Below are 19273 nucleotides of genomic sequence, written 5' to 3'. Positions count from 1 at the left end.
GTCTGTCTGATGTTTTGGTCACAAGCCACTTCTCAAACAATGTAAGAGAGCATTGCACCCCAGGGAGAACCGTAGGGTGTGTCACCTAATGGCGGATTTGGAGGTAGCACATCCTCTCAGTTTCGGGTAGCCCGCAACAGGTGCGAAGTTGGTCAAAAGATCAGGAGACCCTCCTCTTCAAAAAGGTGACCTACTGAATAGCACCTGACTCTCTGCCAATGCTGGAACACCATTTGGTCAAGGCCTGGGGTGAAATCCACATTGCCTATTATCGGCGTCAGCTGGGAGGTGAGGGGAACGAGGTCCTACCTCTCAGTTCTCCCATGCAGTCACAGATTTCAAATGCAGCTTTCATGAAATGTTTGCAAATCTGCAGGCCCGACCTTCTCCCTCCTTACCCATAATGCCTTTAGTATTGTTGTCTAATCAGTTAGAAAATCCTTTGACTCTCTCCAGAGGATGGGACAACTTGTATTGCTATTGAGCGTCCTGTTTTCCTGATTAATATTTCCGTGATCTTAATACTGGATTTTAGAGGTTTAACGATAGAAAGAAAAGTCAATTGACAATGAATATTGTTGATGATATCCTTTTATTTTGTACTTGGTATTTGCAGGTTATCCTGCATTTCTTTATACTCAGTACTTGTTGCCAGCCAACACTTGTTTCATCCCTTACAATGCCTATGCGGCTGGGGCTTTCTCAAGGCACTTTATAAAGCCCCCCCCACGAAGCATCAGCCTATCCTGGGTGGCCATTACCTCAGCCACTGCACGGCCGAGGAAGCATTCCTGTCCATCATTAGGGGCCTAGATAGTCCCCAGGGTGAAGGTTTGAGTGCCTAGGGTCACTGCGTGGGCAAGTAGTCTGCCTTTGATTTAACCAGTTTATGGCCTATCTTTCCTCAGAAGTAGTGGGATCCCAAAATGGCCAACCCTGTAGTTGTGGATGGGGTAGAAGAAAAGAACTTGTGCAGGAAGGCTCGTTAGTGCATTCTGTGCCAGTCTCTAGCTACTAAGTACGTTTTTTGGAGGAGTCAGAGATCCGTCTCAGACTGTTCCAGGTAAGACAGGATGGCATGGCGATTAATGGGATTGTTAACTGCCTTCATGTTAAGGGTGTCAATCTTTATGGTATTGTGCATTGCAGGAGTATGGTGGCCATGCGGTGGATTGCCCTAGACTCTATGCCTTGCCAGCGAGGCTTTTGGTCTGATACTCAGCCGGTCTTAGCATCGTGTCAGGGTTGCCCCATAGTGGACTACACTGCTCTGTCATGGGGTTCTCTACGGCGCTATGGACAGGTGGCAGAACTCACCCCCGTATGATGTGTCAATAATTCGGGCCCTGGATGCCTCGGATAGACCACGAGTCTTATGAAGTTGGAGGCAGCTTGTGGTGTCTCAACCTGTGGAAGATCACAGCCTTGTTTTGGATGGAGGCTTGCACTGCAGCAGTGGCATGTGCTAGGTAGTCATACTGGGTCTCAGGAGCGTCTCAGTGCAGGCGTTGGGGGTGATGGAGGCCCCATGCACCAGGCCTCTCTTCCAGCGTGGCCCAGCCTTCTCGCTTGGCAGTTCCCGCTGGCCCACCCTGGGGAGTGGACGCTCTCTGGGGCTGTATGAAGCTCGGCTGAGGCGTGCAGACCGTCCAGCCCTCCAGATGGGTATGGATGGGCCAGTCTGGATCTCCCACTGGTTCCTCACTCTGGCTATGCCATGGGCTGTATCCCCCTTTTATAAGTTAGGAGGAGCACAGGGTAGGGGCACCTGCTGGTGGCCTTGAGTCTCCCTGGTGGGTGGCAGTGCTTCGCAGCTCTGTGTCGTTCAAAGGTCGCAGGTATCGATCTGTCCTCAGATGCACAGTGTGTGTGGAATTTCTGATGGGGAAAATGGAGACCTCTTGGGATCTCTCAGTGGCAGGCCAGGCTGCGCATAGCAGGCCGCAACAACGTTGGGGGTGCGCTGCCTCCGTAGGGCCCCATGGTGCACTTCTTGTTGCCGAGCAATGCTCAGCTGGGCTAGGGGAGAGTTCACAATTCACGGAAGCCCGTAGGTCTGCTTGGAAGGAACCGTCTTGTGGGGTACCGGTCCACGCGGGGAGCCTAGCAGTCAACATGTTGCCAGGGGCAGCCCATCACTTCCAGTGCTTGCCACGGGACAGGGCTGCTAATGGGGAGTGGGCAGCTTCTTCACCCTCTCTCGGGTGCTTCACAAGCTCCGACACTTGTGTACGCACCATGGGCTCACTGTGTCCACCAGTGACACATTTTAGAATGACTTAGAAGGAGTCCAAGGGATTTAACATTGATTCAATGTTGATATGATGGAAAAGGGTCAGCTGCGAAGGTATCTTTGGGGAAAGGGAGGAAGGGTTTGAAAGAGAGTTGCATATTTCTATTTGTTGAATATAGTATCCCAATACAACAGGCTGAGGTCCATGTCATCCAATCAATCTGTCTTTTGAGAATTTTTAGTAGGGTGGCTATATCAGATTCAACTGATTAGAAGGATAAGTAAGGAAAATCTCCATTATCCAGGATGCTAATGCATTGTCTACTATTTTGGGCGTAGCGTTCTATATGCTTCAGGCCGGTCCCGGTCACCACACAGTTCTTATGGCTCCCAGCCATGGAGGACAGGTTACTAAAAGGGCAGACTGCAGTCATGTGAAGTCTTCCAAATCAGCTAAAGGGTGGTGACTCAGCCTATTTTTAAACAATCTTCTTTGAGTAGATGTTGCCCAGCTTGGAGCAGCAAGGTGAAACTGAGTTACCGAGGTATTGGATCACTGAAATAAAAAAGTAGTTTAATTAAATTACAGTGTTTTTTATTTTGCGTATTCATGTTAGAAGCTCAGCAAACCTCGCGGAACTTTACAAACTAAAGACTTAAGGCGAATGTCATCAATCGGGGGCGATAGAGACAATGAAATAGAACTAGGTTTGGTTAATTTAGCAGACAGGCCATTCACTCTCACCGCTTTCCATACACTCATGGCTTCATAATCATACCTAAGAATGATTTCCTTTGCTCTTCAAGCTCTTGCTGCATTGTTGAGGGTAACACCAGTGCCATTCAAAAATGCACTGGGAAAACAGCAGAAGATACATTGCAATGGGGTCCTCACTGTGACCTGCTGAGATTGGCGCTAACACGTTAACTTTGGTGGACAGGAGCTGATACTCCTTTCCCTTGTCCATTGTATCATCGGTGGTTAATTAGTAACGAGGCCTTTCTGAAGTGCCCTGTGAATGCAGCTAAGAGCTGGAAGTCTGAGAGCTGGTCGAGATTTTGTTTTCCCAAAAGTTGAGATGGTCTGTTGAAAAACTGCTGTAACATCTTCCGGTAAACAAAGAACCAGAGGCCGCTCCTTCCTACACTGATCCGTTAATCCGTTAATATCTCAGCATCTAACTGTTACCGACCAAGAGTCTACACCGTCAAATTTCAGTGCCATGGGTTTTAGTGGGGGAGCCCAGTACTAAAAACATCTTGAGTGGCAGTTTCTTAGTTTTGGGGGCCAGAGCACTGAAAGTATCCATCTTAAAACGAGACTACACATAAGTCTGTTTATTATTGCACCTCTGAACCAATGCAGCAGAAGACGTCATGACATTCAGAACCAGTACCCTCTGGAGGCTTAGCATCTGTTGGCTGCTTACAGTCTGGGTCCAGCGTGAAGGTGGCCACAGGAGCTTGCCCCAGACCCTCCAACTTCCTGACCTTCAGAAATCCCTGAAGGATGCACACAGGGCTTGCAGTCACTAGGGCCTGCAGTGGAACCTGACATATACAAGGAATAATGGCTCGCTATGGACGCATGTCGTGAACTTTTCAGGGTACAATAAGCAACTCAATCGCTAGAAACATTCAATGTAAATAATGGGAAATGTAGAATAATAAAGACTAAGGACTAGCCGAAGTACATAATATTCTAATAAACTCAATGAGAAGATAAAAACAGCATTAGGGCAATTTGCGCGCTCAGAGTCCCCAGTGATTACACAGTGAGAAACAACAACAGTGAGTTCAAGTGTGTTGAAAAACAACAATGTTTATTGTTGTTTCTGAATTTCTGACCACTGGGGACACTAAGCACTTGATTTACCATATGGATGTTTTTGCTTGGTAAGGTGCCAGGGGATATGTAGAACGACACTGTGCACCAGGGTCTGCTCCCATTGCTGTTGGGGAGCACAGAGCTTTCAGCATTGCAGCCTGGTCGGTTCCCTCCCAAGGCGTTTTTCGCTCTCCTCTCTTACCTCTGGACTGCCGCAGGACATCACGCTTCTCACCGGAGCCAGTCATTGCTAACAATGATCGCAGTAAGGAGCTCCCTGACCACTGGGACCTATGTATCACTTGTACTTTTAACATTTGTTCTACTTTTTCCAGTTTTGTCTTTTCTTGTCTTTATTATTTTCTCTATTTTACTTCCCTTTGGAAATTGTCTATATGCTTCTTCAGTTCTGCCCTGCAGAGTTGCATTTCTTGCTCATGTGTCCGTTGTCCCAACCCTTTACATGTTACACCCAACTGTACTATCTTGCTACTTGCAGCTGCTGTTCTTTGTCGGACATTGTTTCCCTGCCCACTGGAGCAGCTGTGCTCGTATTGACCTTTTGACCTGATATGTGGGCACATATCCCAGTGTCCCTTGCTGCTGAGCATTTATGTTGCCTTTCGTTCCCTTTCTGTGCAAAAAAGTTTTTGTGAAGATGGAGGTTTTATTGAAATAAAACCTAAGAATCAAGCTCGCGGAATGCTTGCCTGGTCAAAATATAGACTTCATGTTGTCAGGATAAGATGGGCACTGCAATCATAGTCACAAGCAGTTCTAAACAGTTTTCATTTTTTCCACTTTTACTTCTCAACTAATACTTTGGCCACCTTATGATGCACTGCTTCCTTTCCAAAGGTATTCCATTTTCACCACTTTTTGCACAATTCCTTTGACACATGGGCTGCATTTCCACCTCCATGGATATTATCACCTAATCACAAAAGCCTCCTCTATTTTTTTCGAATCATTAAATTTCCATATTGCCTCCTTGCCCAAAAAATCATTAGGCTATGATAAAAATGCACCGGTAGTATGTGCCCTCACCTCTCTTTGCTTCCCTCGATGACATTATGGAACGGTCATGGGTTCTGCTTCAGCTTCATACCCCTGAACACCCCTAGAGGCTCTCCTCTCCTGCCTCTCCATGCTTCTTCTCCTCCTGGCTCTTCCCGCCCTTGTCACTGATCGACAGAATCGCCACTGTTCACTTTCCTCTTCTTTGTTTCAGCAATTTGCCTGCCTCTGGACTCACTGCTTGCCCAACCTCTCTATCCTTACTGCGGAATCCACAGCTGGCATGCTTTCTATTCTCTGTCCCTTCTTCTTCGGCCCCTTATTCTGTTTTGCTCCACTTGCAACTGTCCGTGTTCCTCCTATGCCTCTTTCCCATGCTCTCTCGTAATTCCCATGGACTCCCTCTTGTTGGCTCGGAAAACTCTTAGAGTATGACATGATTTCCAACACTCTGCCAGACCCTTAGGGGCCTATTAGAATGACGGGCGGACCTGAGTCCGCCCGCCATCCTCGCGGTGTTGGGACGGGCCGCCAGACATGCTGCGGTCCCTCACCGTGAATTAGGATGCAACCGCCACCCTGGCGGTCGCATTCCGCATTTTAACATTGCGGCGGGTGCTGCTTACAGCAGCCCCTGCCGCGATGTCAAAATCGTATGCCTGGCATTTCCCTGCACCAGGTGGCAGGCACCATGCGGTGCCTGCCACTTGGTGCCGAGAACTGCATGTGGGTACCATGGGTACCCCCAAGTGCACCCTCCCACCCCCCCGGGGGCCCACAACAGGCCCCCAAAGCCAATCCCCGCTAGCCCTTCCATGGCGGCACCGCTGCGATGGAAGGGCTTGTATAGCACCCTCATCGTAATATGGCTGGTGGTGCCTGCTAGGCACCGCCACCATATTACTGGCCCAGCACCGCCCGGCTGGCAATTGGAACGATTGCCCACCGGCAGAAAAGCGGCAGACGGACTTTGCATCTGCCGCGATACCCCGCGGGGGTATTTCTTGTTATGATGGCGTAACAGTTGCCACCGCCGAGCCGGCGGTGGCGATCATTATGCAATCATAATGAGCCCCTAAGTCTCTCCTGTCAACCCATACCACCACAGTCCTACCTCATCTCTTTTCTGTACCCTCTTGCCCTCTGTAGCTTAGCCTACATAGACCCTTTAACCAGGGCTTTAAGTGGGCTGGGTCCTGCCGGTGTTCAGCCCCGCAGTTTTTAAAAGCAGGTGCCAAAACGGGTCCCTATCGGGCTCTCCATTTTTGCCCTCAGGGTGAAAAAAAACCAACCTTAACTCTGCAATAGTACAACTCATCGCTGCCGTTGTTGTAACTTCAGAGACTCCTTTTTCAGTTTTATATAGCATAAACTTGGAGCGCTTTACATGAGTACCAGTTACATTACACAACGGCATATTCATTTTTTGAAACACAGGACGTCAAGCTCGAACCTGTTTCCACAGCTCTAGCCTCATGCCGCAACCTCGGCTCCAAGAGCGAGTCGTATTTTTATTATTCTATACAACGAAGTGATAGTTGTTGCTTATTTATCTTATGCAACTTACAACCATTGACAAAGCCAATAGTCCTGGCTTGTTGTAGGTGTTATGTTACTTGTTGTATTATATATCTGGATGCAATGACAGAAGTAGCAAAATACTAGTCAGGCGGCACACTATGCTAAGCACAGATTTTTAGCTTAAATATTTTAGACTACGCCCTTAATTACAGCGGACACGCCCCTGTGAGAGATCCTCCCAGTTTGTTCACCCCACTTAAAGCCCTGCTTTTAGCCCATTCTTCCTCTGCCTCCTCATCCAGCCCCCCCCCCCCCCCCCCTCGGTAGAGGATAGGGCCAGCTATGCGCAAATCACTAATGCTCCATCAGGTGAAATTCTAGCATGTTATTCCATATACAAGGATCCCCTTTTCAATTCCTTTGCGCCCCCCTCCCATTTAAGGGATTAAATTCAACTTTAGAGTTGAATAAAGTAAACCATAGAGCCTAACATAGCATAATCCAGCACACAGTGCTTTGCCTATCAATGCCGCCTCAAGCCTACAGGGACGTACAGGCCAGATCACACATTGTTTCCCCCTCCAGGGCAAGTTCTTTCATAAAGCTGCTTATGTTAATCCACACTTAATTAAGCCCAGGAAAGCAGTGCGATTTATCAATTCTTAGAATAAAGTTCATTTCATTAGAGCAGAAATGAGAATACATTTGCAGCATGGATTTTTGTATACTGCATTATTATGATGCTGAAAATCAGAATTTACCCGGGGTGCAGTAGGCAGTTACTTTCTTATGGTCTTTCTAACTGGAGCCTGGTTTGGTACACATGAAACCAAAATTATATTTTAAACCGAAATGGCTTTTAGAGGGGGACTGAAAACAGAATGCTTATTTAACTTTTCGTTTCGCTGGAGTATTGTAATCGAGAACTCAGAGTACCTATCTTTTAGAATAGAAGGTCGTAAAATAATCGTGCAAAATCTGTCCACTTGGCATAATACTAAAACATATTTAGTTTTAAAAAGTGCCAGGTGCTGTATTCCATTATCTTTATTTTATATGACTCGATGCTCACCCTAAAACTAGCACTGACTGTAAAAAAAAAACAGGGAGTTAACATTTGCACTTTCAACAGTGTGTACCATGTTACTTAAAAGTTTTCAACACAAACAAGCTTATAAGTATTGAGGAGCTCTGTGGTAACATTGGTTGTGTTGCTCCCAGATGTCATAGAAGTATAAGGCTCCATAGGTTGGAATCTGGGAGTAGAGCCTCTTTGCCTAATTGCTGAATTAGCAGAAGTAACTAAGCCGTGCCCTCAAAGAAGACGGTTATGAAAAGGAGTCAAGAGATGGTGGTTGCTTCGCACAAGGTGAAGTTGAAAGACATGCATGGCAAAATATTGCGTGGTAGGTACATTTGATAAAGCGTCAGCATTTTCGATGCATGTTTAACAAAGCCTGTGTGAACACATGCCCTCACTTTGTGAACAGAGCAAAGTAAAATAAATGAACAAGCGGAGTGAAATTAGTGAAGAGCACTGTGTCTTTATGTCAGGCTAAGGCGTTCAAACAGCAACATATACTAAACAAACAAGCCGTTAAACAGTGTCTAAAATATTTTCATTTTATGAAGGAGCATCAATGACCATGTACAGGCTGTGGTCTCACAAAAGGACTGGTCTCTAACCAAAGCCTAAAGCCAACACAAATGGGAGAAGGTAACCATGCACAAAATGCCACAATTGTGATGAATTTCACATTCAAGCAATGATAACCATGAAACGCACAGGGAAGCCAATTGCTGAAGGGGGCTGACCTAGAGCCCACACTCTGTCTGTCTCCACTTTTTACTAGAGCTGATGACATAAGGCTCACCAAACAGCTACAGATGTATGCAGCTAGACCTAAAAAAAATGGAATAATTTGCCTAAGCCCTTGGCCATGTTGACACTCCCACGAGACCTGTAATGGAGAGCTGCAGTGAATTGCTTACTTGATCAATTCACACAGACCGCAGTTACTAGGTATCCCCTTATCCAGCTAATTCCACTTTTAAGTAAATACACAACTGTGTTTACAGTGCAGATGTGGTGCAATGTTCTTGGCCACCTTAAAGTGAAATTTGACTCTGTTTTATCACATGGTTAATCTGGGGCTCAAAGGATATCTTCTGATATAAAAGAATTCCCAAGTAACCCAATAAGAAGATATCTGATAGGGCTGGGCTCGGTGACCCTAGCCGCTGCAAACGAGGGTGGGTACATTCCTGCAGTCCATAGAACAATATCTTCCTACCTTTCAGTGCCAACTAAGCAACCTGCATTTAGAATTGGGTTCAACTTTGTTTGTGAGGATTTCAAATGCTAATTGGGTATGTGAAATTGGAGTCGTCTACGCTAGTTTTTTAAATCTTATATGTGGTAAACGCCTAGACAAGAACAAGTGGTAGGCAAGAAGCTGCATGCCTTGTTCAGTTTCACTTGTGCCTGGTTGTCACCGTGAGCTTAATAATGACAGATGTTTCCCATTGTCAACTGATCAGCATGAAGTTAATCGGACCGAATGACAACCATTTGTAGTGTTTGCCCAAATAAACCAGTTCTAGTGTTGTCCATCATGATCGTGTGAAATGTACTATTGCGTGCAATTGCCAGAGCTGAATGGCGCAAAATCATGGGTGCTGTTTGGCCATCGCCCAGTGCTGTTAATATTCACCCTGAAGTCAATGTCGGATAGTTTGCTACAACGAAAATGTCTATCCGTTTGTTGCTGCTCTGCTGGATATCTGAATGTCCACCAGGCACTAAAGCATGTCGTATGGGCCTTCCTACCCCACCATAGATTGTATGTTGTAGGTAAGATATCCATATTGTTGAAAAGCTTCTGCTAGCGCCTAAGCCAGATGATTTTGAGGAGTCTCCCAGCTCATGGTAGGGTGTATCCAGGGTGGATACATGTAGCATGGAAAGTAACCAGAATAAAAGATATATCATTCAGTCACCACAATGAAGCTGCCCTATGCGTTCCCGCGTTTCTAGCTGCATGGATCAGCTATGCTATGTCCTAGTTTGTTTGCTTATAATGTGAAGTTTTTTTTGTATTTTTCAAAGTGATGAACATTTAGCAGTTTTCAGTATAAATTGTTGAAGGTCTTTCTCGTGCTTGCTCTATCACTTAATAAGTAATTAGAGTAAAACAAAAATGACCACTTAAGCATTTCTGTTAATGTATGGATATGACATAGCACTTATTACTGCAAAAGCAAAATATTTGAAAGCATGGTTCCATTCAGTTGTTACTATGTTTCCCTGTGGAGTCAAAGTGGAAGCAGGGTTGCTATGACATCGGTGCAGCACTATTCCATAAATGAGGCCATTCAGGGCTCAACGTATATAGAGAGTTTTCGATTACGGGTACGTGACTTGAGGGGTTTGAAGCGCTGTATATGGTACCTGTTTCTAAACTAAAGGGGTTACTAAATGTAACTATTTAGAGATATTCGTTTCCTGACTTCACGAGTCTTTGGTGTGGTTTGGCGTTTCCTGTGGAAATTTTCCGGTATACCCAGGGCCTACATTCAGTGTTTTCGCCGATTCTGTCTGCGTCCTCGTATTTCTGGATTGTTCTTGGGAGAAGAATTCGGTCATCAGCCTTGTTTTCACCTCCTTTTTAAGTCGAAGCCTACCAGACTGCAGGGTTTGCCAACAGCATCTTCAGGCAGTAGCGGCTCCTGGAGGGAGTGCTGCGGGGTGGTGGGCGGGCGGGGGAGGGGCAGGGTGGGGGGTAGTAAACTCCGGATTTACGCTGGTTTGGCGTTGCAGCGCGCAATGTTATTCGTTTTATTTATTTATTTTGTTACTGAACTCTGTTCGGCCTTAATCCGGAGTTTACTAACCCCCATCCTGCCCTACCCCCGCCCCACACCACCGCCCCGCAGCACTCCCTCCAGGAGCCACTACTGTCTTCAGGACATTCAGAAAGCCTCACTAGGAATGCATTCCGCCCATTGTTTACCATTGGCTTTGTGGTTTGTAACTCACATTTGCTTGCTTTCGATTTGCTGACTCAATTTTTTTTTAGGCTGTCCATCTCAAGTTTGCCCAACCCCTATTTACTGTATTCGTCCAACTGTGTTCAATTTCTGGTAAATCATGTTCTTATCTTGTCACATTGGCTTTGCATTCAAAGACAGAGGCCAGATGTGAGGCTGTGTCTTCCAGGGAGCTTGATGTTTACTTTTCTTTCTCTGACTTCAAAGTGAGAGGATTTATGTGACAATCATGCTTATTCGGGGTAGTGCTTGAGGAAGGCTGCACACATCAAATTTATATATCTGTAAATGATTGCTGCTGATATTTCAGAATTAGAAAAGCCCAAATGAAGCACATATTTTGGTAATTTTGAAGTGAGGCGGAAACAAATGTTTTAAAATGATCAAAACAAATTAAATACACTCTGTGATGACATTTCCGCACATTATCATTTGTGCGCTGTATTCTTTTATCAGTGAAACTGTATGTCTGTTTAAATGTAATGGTGATTTCAATTGAAGATGTGTTGTCTGTAAAGGAAGTGTACTACCACACCATGCATATTCCACTCTACGCTACTTGACTCTATTCTGCACCACTCCACAGTACGCCACTCCACACTGCATCACTTTACTTTGTGCCAATGCACTCTACCCCACACTACTTTACTATGCACCACTGCACTCTTCGCCACTGCACTCTACACTCTGCGCCGCTCCACTCTGCCACTCCACTCTATGCCACTCTACTCTGCAACTCTACACCCTATGCCACTGCACTTTACGCCAATGCACTCTACTCTATACCACTCACGCTACGCAAGTCCACTCTATGCCAATCCACTCTAATCTACTCTGCACTCCGCACCACTGTACTCTACCGTACACCACTTCACTCTACTCTGAAACAATCTACTCTGCACCACTGCACTCTACGCCCATGCACTCTACACCACTTTACTCAAAACCAATGCAGTCTACACCACTGCACTCTATGCCAACTACTCTGCACCACTGCACTTTGTGCCACTTTACTCTACTCCCCAACACTGCGTCACTATACTCTACTCAACAACACTTTATGCCACTGCACCATACACCGCTGCACTCAGCACACCATTGTACTCCTAGCTACTGTATTCCAATTAGCACCACTGTACTCTACACCAACAGCTCTTGCATAGGCGAGTCCTATTGACATTGCCAATGCTCGTTTGAAGATAACCGTGGAATACTGCGAGTATCTGGTGGAAGGGTGTTCCAGATTCTGGGTGCTGCTCCGGAGAAGCCTCATGGGTAGTGTCTGCTTTTCTTGAATGTCAGTCATGTGTTTGAGTAGTAGGGAGCTTGTGCTCTGTAAAGTGCGGTTGCCTCCCTTGTTACTAAGGGAGTGTACCACGCATTTAGGCGCTCCGAAGCGTACCGCCTTGTGTGTCATGCAAATGCTATTCGAGGGCAATTTACGCTTTAAAGCGAAAAGTCACAAGTTAATAGTTAATGTTATGGGTTGTGAATCTACTTGTCGAGGTAAATGTAATGATTTAAAAAACGCCATTTAAACAGCATTATTTTTTATAACAGGAAATAAACTTTCTGAAAAATGCACCAGAAACTAGCGTTTTGTCTAATTTTCATTGCTATTGCCACATGTTGGTTTTCTTGGTAAAAGCAAAAAAAGACAGATAGCGATTTTTTTTTTATATATATAACAAGACGTGTACGTACATAGGATTTCTGAAAAATACCAAAAACTAGCATTTTGTCAAGCTTTACTCAGTGATTGCTCACGTTTACAAGTACTGGCTAATATGCAAACATTGTTACTGCAGTTTGCATTTGTTGAATCGTCATATTGTATATATGTGGCACATTTTAGCAATAAGATTTTTTTTATTTTTTTTATTTTTTTAATAAAATTTTCAGTTAATAACATCAAGAATACATGTTCATCCTTTTATCCATATTACAGAATACACAGTAGCAAGTTGTGACAATATCATCAAATTCAAGTACATTCCATTAGCGCACAACTTAGCAGTGAAACATACATCAATTTCAGGAGCATATTCTGAGGCACTATTCGGTAGCGGAGTGCGCTAATATGTAAGCAGTGAAAGGTCCCCAAATGTCCTGTGGTCTTGAGGCTTGTGGCAGTTCCTCCCCATAACATACAAGTTGATCACGACAATATGCAATATCGCTGAGCCAATGTGTTATCTGTGGTGCAGGTCTGCCATCCCAATGTATGGAAACCTTGCATCTCGCCAACAATAGCACCATTGCAGCCAATTTCCGATTACAAGTTTTAAGCTTTAGCACGTTTCCCAGGAGGCATAAGGTCATATCACATGTCACCAATCATTTCCGCTAAGGCCCCTGTGACCTTGTCCCAGAATTCAGACACCTTCGGTCAACTCCAAGCCAAGTGACAGAAGTCAGCATTATCTGCACCACAGCGCCTACAGCAGTGCGAATTCCTGAGCCCATATTTATGTAGTTGCGCTGGCGTATAATACATTTGATGAATATATTTATAGTGGATCAGCCGCAGGTTCCCATTAGACGCATACTGACCCGTTAGCCTACAACATGTTTCCCATTCATCTTCTGAGATCGACTGTGGCAATATATCATGCCACCTTCCCAAAGGGCCCTTAGCAACAGCCACCTCATCAGCCTGCGAGGCATTGTATAATCTAGTGATTAATTTAGTTCTAAGTTGCGAGGTGTATAGTATCTGTAACGCTGTTAGAGTAGGAGGCTCATCCGGGAAACAGGGGTATAATGCCCTAATCGCAGCTCTCAGCCTACTCAGGGGCGTAACACAGGCCCCCGCAGCCCCCGCGGTGCGGGGGGGCCCCCGAGCTGCAGGGGGCCCCCTCAGCTCAGTGCTTAAGGCGGTAGCCACGTGGGGAGTGGGGGGCACAGGGCCGGGCTCCTCTTCATTTGTATGTGGCGCCCTAAAAGTGACAAGCCTCCTGTTTTTGAATTTGAGTAACAGGACCAGGTGTCACTTTCCAAATGAGGAGATTTTATTTTCAAAGAGAGCTGCACAGATCCTGCTTTCACTTTCAGCTCCTTTCACCTTTTCCGAAGGGTCATAGAAACAAGCAATTAACATGTTACAGTGAGGCTCTGTGTTTTATTATAACAGGCCGCTGCAGCCGTTTAAATGCATTTTACTTTCAGATTCATAGTGACTATTACTGCGCATGTCTACCATGCGCACAGTGAACAGCCCATTTCGGACCGTCTCTGATGAGTAAGTGTGCAGCATACTGGTGCTGGTGTGGGACTCGGTGGGAGAATGGTGAGGAGAAGAGAGCTCACGGAGGGCTGCTTTATCTTCGTCTGGAGAGAGGAGTTACACTATAATGTTTGACTGGGCCTGTGGTGTCCTTCTCTTTGCCATGTGCTTGCCCTTCCAAGCCCTGGTGGCCCCGCCATCGTCGTCTCGTTTACCAGAGGATATTATTGGTGAGATTTCTTCTACTGCAACAGCCCTGTCTTGGCGATTGCATTTTAGACAACAGGCGAGAATATGAGTTCTTTCTTGTGGGCCAGGACGGGTGGAGCAGTGCTTTCAGTGGGCTGGGGTGAAAAGTTTCCAACGTTGGGGAAATAACTGTGTTCAGTCTGCAAATAAATTATATCACTTCCACACCCAAGTTAAGTTAATGGTCATTGCATTTAACTATTGTGTGCTACAAGAAGGAAAATATTTGTCTTGGAAGAGACAAATATGAAAGCAACATTTTTGCCGCAGTAGTGCAAGGTTTGTCTTAAAGTAAAGAACTCAGCACTAGTTAGCAGATTTCTGTCTTACCACAATGTCCACATTAAATGAAGCGGTATTCCTGATGCATTTCAAAAGAGGTATACTGTTTTTAATAAGGTTGCCAGTTTCGTATTTCACGTTAGAAATACGTGAACTTTGTGTAAAAGAAGACTTGCCCCATTTCTTTATTAAACATAAGAATGGTAAAATTAACAAAAAGTCCACAGTCACAGCAAACTATACAATATTGCTGACGTGCATCAGAAATAGAGTTATATTAAAAATGTGGAAATGCTGTAAAGGTAGCTTAGTGAATTGAATGCTCACTCTGACATCTGTAAAAGTACTCATAGTCATAAATTGTAATCTCATGCTGCCGACAACGCCATCTATCCTTCTGAGGTCATTAAAATAACTAGCTATCAATTAAGTAACTATACCACCTGATGTGGGCAGTGCTTAGCGGTGGCAGAATTGTAGTACTCAGCACTGTACAAAAGCATTTTTTTGACAGACTAGGAACCTAATTAAATCTTGCATGTATGTGTCGAAAGTGATGTGCTCACTGCCAAACTGTAATATAATGTTAGCCTTGGAGTAATGTTTGTAATTTCAGGCATATTTTGTTAGCATGCAGTAGGGGTACATGAGAAGCACACAGAATCATTCCATGTGCAGCAGCAGTACGTGTGATCTGAGGAAAATGGCAAACTGATATGTAGACACAAAACAAGCATTTATTAAAATTGAAAAGCTTCTAAAATTAAAAGCTTGTGTTAAATAGCAGAATTCATGTATTCTTTTAGATTAAAAAGCTGATGTTTGGGCAGAAACCTAATATGTTTACACAAATTTATATGAAACGAATAATTGTGTAATAATGACTACTTATGCCTGTAGTTCTTCCCCCTAGCCTTAGAATGAGAGATTTGTGTATTTTTGGTTTTTTGTGCTCTGTACTTTCATAGCAGTTTTTGAATCAAAAGAAGTCACCAAGAGTCTCTCTAAAAAGGGCAGGTTGGCAAAATGTCAAGTAATACAAAGGGAGAAGCAATGAGAGATGCGAAGACAACTTCCAGACTGCCTTTAGTACATATAGCACCGTATACTTTATTAGAGAGCTGCTCCTTGAAGAATTTTACCACTTTGCCACCATTTTGTGTAAATGCTTTGAGGCTAGTGAACACTGACCACCATTAGGTGAGTCAGCCTTGGTTGTCACACCATATACGTGTTGGAACATTTAAGTAATCTACTTTCAGAACCAATTGTATTTTTGGAAGTTTATGTTAGATTAGTGCTATAAAAAACCTATTTGGCCTAATATTTTCAAAACTTTCTAAAAGAGAGAACATGATTTTATCCTCTAGGGGAAGCCAGGCTTACCCGCTTTGTCAAATTTCCGGACAGTATTTACCTCCAAGTACTTTCAAAGATCACAAGCCCCCACTGTTTGTAGGTGACCTCTCAGATACCCTGGAAATTGGATTCACTTGCTCAGCTGAATGTCATGAGAGGATGTTATTAAATTCATGTCTGCCAAAGGCACCCTTTAACCAGGAAAAGTAATGACAAGACAGAGGGTGGAGGCTAAACTGTAAGGCTAGGGCTGTCCATTCATGACCCTATCTGTCTCTGCAACTGCAGACTATTTGATCATTCACGACCAGAAGAGCCACTGTTGCTCTCGCTGGCACAGCAATGTGGGGTACATGCAAATATAGTTTACTGCTGTTGCGACCTAGACATATGTCATGCTGGGGCATCATCAGCTTCTGATCTGCCTTTGTTGCCTGCTGCAGAGTCTTCTACAGTGCAGGATAGTGGTGTAGCAGCTAATGATATAAGCTGTCATCTGCACAGTTGTAGCTAGTAGCATTGCCTCCTGACCTGATCTAGAAGCTTGTTTGTGCGTGTGTCTTCCACACACGGAGCCACTGGTGTCACCTGCCCTTGGGACCTGGTGCTGCCAGCTACCAGCATCCTTGACCGGTAACTCTGCACTCTGCAACACTACTGCGGCAAATCTAGTCCACTAGTCACAGGCCTACTTTACCTGCTTGTCAGCTGTCCCATTAAACAGCGTGAAAGTAAATTCTTAAAAAACAAAAGATCCCACAGCCGACTTATGTCGTGCACATCTGTATCAAAGTCCCATCAATTTCGGAGTTCCTGTGCCAGACGTCTCCAAGACCTGCTGCGGAAAGATCACACTTGGAAACCCAAAGAACCACTTTTAAAGAAAAAATGGAGGCAGCACCAAGAAAGAAGTCACGAACCAACAGGCGTAAGCTTATTCGTAAATAGTCCTTTTAATTTCTTCCTCTTCAAAATATGGAAACGCACAGAACAGCCAACGCATTTCGTTCCCCTTAATGGAACTTCATCAGGGCATAATATGGTATCGATTAGATTTTTTACTGGTAATAGCCAGAGCGAAGGTCATCTGATAGTAACCAATGCGACCTTATTTCCCGGACTGTGGGCACGGAGTTTCGAGAGATTTGCGTTGACCATAACACTCTCGTAAATACATTGAACTATACTCGTCGACTCTTTGGTTACTATCGGATGACCTCCGCTCTGGCTATTACCAGTAAAAAGTCTAATCGATACCATATTATGCCCTGATGAAGTTCCATTAAGGGGAACGAAACGCGTTGGCTGTTGTACCGTGTGTTTCCGTATTTTGAAGAGGAAGAAATTAAAAGGACTATTTACGAATAAGCTTACGCCTGTTGGTTCGTGACTTCTTTCCTGGTGCTGCCTCCATTTTTTCTTTAAAAGCGTGAAAGTAAATACCGAAGGGCCTGCAGTCTGGCTGCTCATGGACCCTGACCACCACCTCCCTAGCAGTGGCCTGCTCACTCCCAAGGCTTGCCATCCCTGCTTTCAGCAGAATGCGTGCATCTGAGACTGGAGCTGAAACGACCAATACAACTGGACTGAAGTGTGGACCACCACGTAGTATATGATCTAGTAACTGCTGCCCACAGCCAGGCCAGTTGAAGCTAAAATTAAATGCCCATGAAGTGATGCCTTACTGTTACTACCACTTTTGATATAATTGTGATTCTTTGAGTCTATGTCGGTTTTATCTCTTACCCCATACCTCTCCTGCAGCGACATTTGATTAACCGTAGTAGTAAGCATTATAGATGATCCCGTTAACATGTTTCGCCAAAATGATATATGTATATTTTTATAGTCTGGTATGACAGTGCAGCTGTCGCCAGATAATAATCAGATAATCACGAGGAGAGGGGCTTTGGCTCTGCCCACAAGTTTGGAGGGAGGAGTACATGTTTTCATTGAGCAGCCGATGTGTCCTTCCACAAAAAAAATGCTTCCCCTCCACACAACTGTGATCATTTTGTTTATTTATCCAGCCAAATGAGCTTGAACTTTAAGGGTTCACACCAGTAGTCGCCGGCATGGCTTGAGGGCGGGGGGCAGGCGAAAGGGGTGTCGCGCGGGGAGGAGGGCTCATAATAAAAAAAAAATTGAACCTACTTTTTCGTCGGGTCCCGCATCTTCACTGCTCCTGCTCTCCTGCCTCCAACAGAGATAGGAAGCGGGCAGCCAGGCTCCCTCCCCTAAGCCAATCACAGCGCTGCATGCAGCATTGCGATTGGTCTGGAGTGCTGTGACACGACGCTCAACCAGGGTCTAGAGGAGTGTGCATATTCTCCATGCAGGCTGCAATGCAGCCTGCATGGAGAAGGGCCAAGTGCGCATGACTTGTTTGGGAGATGCGAGAGGGCCGACCAAACAGTCTTTGCGCACTCAGGAGTGGGAAAACCTCTCCTCCCCTGGTCTGCTCAGAGAGCAGAGCAGCCCGCCCGCAGAGATTCTAGTACTGCGAGCAAGCAGTGGGGCGATGCTCCTCCGCCATAGCGGAAGAGCCGCCCCTGGTTCACATATGACATTATAATGCTATCAAAATGTCTTAAACAAGTAGATAATTTGTAGTGTTTGTCTCTAGCAGCAGCACAGATTAAAGCTGAACAGTTATTAACCTACACAGATTTTTATGTCTATCCATTTGAATGCCTCTGGTTTTCATTGGTACAAGATGGAGAAGACAGCTATCTTTACGAACCGTGCTTCCTCCCGTTTCTATTGTTATGCACATAGACGTGTAATACCGGGTCAGTTTTTATCTTAATTTTGTTTCCAATTTTTTCATATTTGCTTGGCTTTTCATTGCAAAGGGCAGACTCCTTGTTATATTTGTCTACTGCCTGATAGAACTTCATGTTTTACCGTTCACCTCTTTGCCTTTCTCCCCCATGTCAGAATGGCGGCACAAATGGTGGCACACCTGGGGAGCTTGGTACTGTTCCCGTTGTGGTCCTACTTTTGTTTTTCAGAATCATGCTCTTTTCGAATCTTTACTCGCACACACCAAAGATGCTTTATACTAATTTGGTTTTCTTACATCGCTGAGCAGTCTATATTGGATTTTACCTTTCTTCTGACACCGTATTCAGTCTTTCATATATTTGCCGCTTTTAACATGACTCCATTTTTTGTTTGTCTTTTTTAGCTTATCAAGGCTACAAACATGTAGCTTGCCTAATTGAGGGCTTGTTCGATTGTATTCTTTGTATATTGATGAACAGCACTTGATTTGCTTTTACACTGCACAGTCTCTTGTTTACTGGTTATACTTTAGGGGGAGTTTATTACTTTTTTGAATTTTCTCTTTTGGAGATGGATTTATATTGTTTATTTAGATTTTTGTTGACTTGGTTTCTTTTGTCCATTTTACTAGGGACAGGGAAGCATTATGGTTGATAGGACTATATCGTATTTCACTGTGACTGTGTGTCTTCGGTATTACTTTAGGTATCGTGTTTTTTTC

The 19273-nt window shown here is 44.8% G+C and overlaps 1 protein-coding gene across 4 annotated transcripts in view; it reads left to right on the top strand.

Annotated features, from left to right (window-relative positions):
• The window catches only part of ATP7B (ATPase copper transporting beta), a 479681-nt gene that overhangs the window by 166501 nt on the left and 293907 nt on the right, over window positions 1-19273 (top strand). Inside the window, exon 1 of one of the 4 annotated variants that reach the window (XM_085621785.1) lies at window positions 13870-14105. The exons of the other annotated variants lie outside the window; for them this stretch is intronic. The gene's annotated coding sequence lies outside the window, so the exon portion shown is untranslated. Of the gene's footprint in view, window positions 1-13869; window positions 14106-19273 lie in introns of those variants that run through there. 4 annotated transcript variants of the gene reach the window in all.

Source organism: Triturus cristatus, chromosome 8, assembly GCF_964204655.1.
Source record: "Triturus cristatus chromosome 8, aTriCri1.1, whole genome shotgun sequence".
In the NCBI taxonomy this organism is placed as follows: domain Eukaryota; kingdom Metazoa; phylum Chordata; class Amphibia; order Caudata; family Salamandridae; genus Triturus; species Triturus cristatus.
The sequence above is the reverse complement of the archived record's forward strand: the minus strand, read 5'-3'. Positions and strand labels throughout refer to the sequence as shown.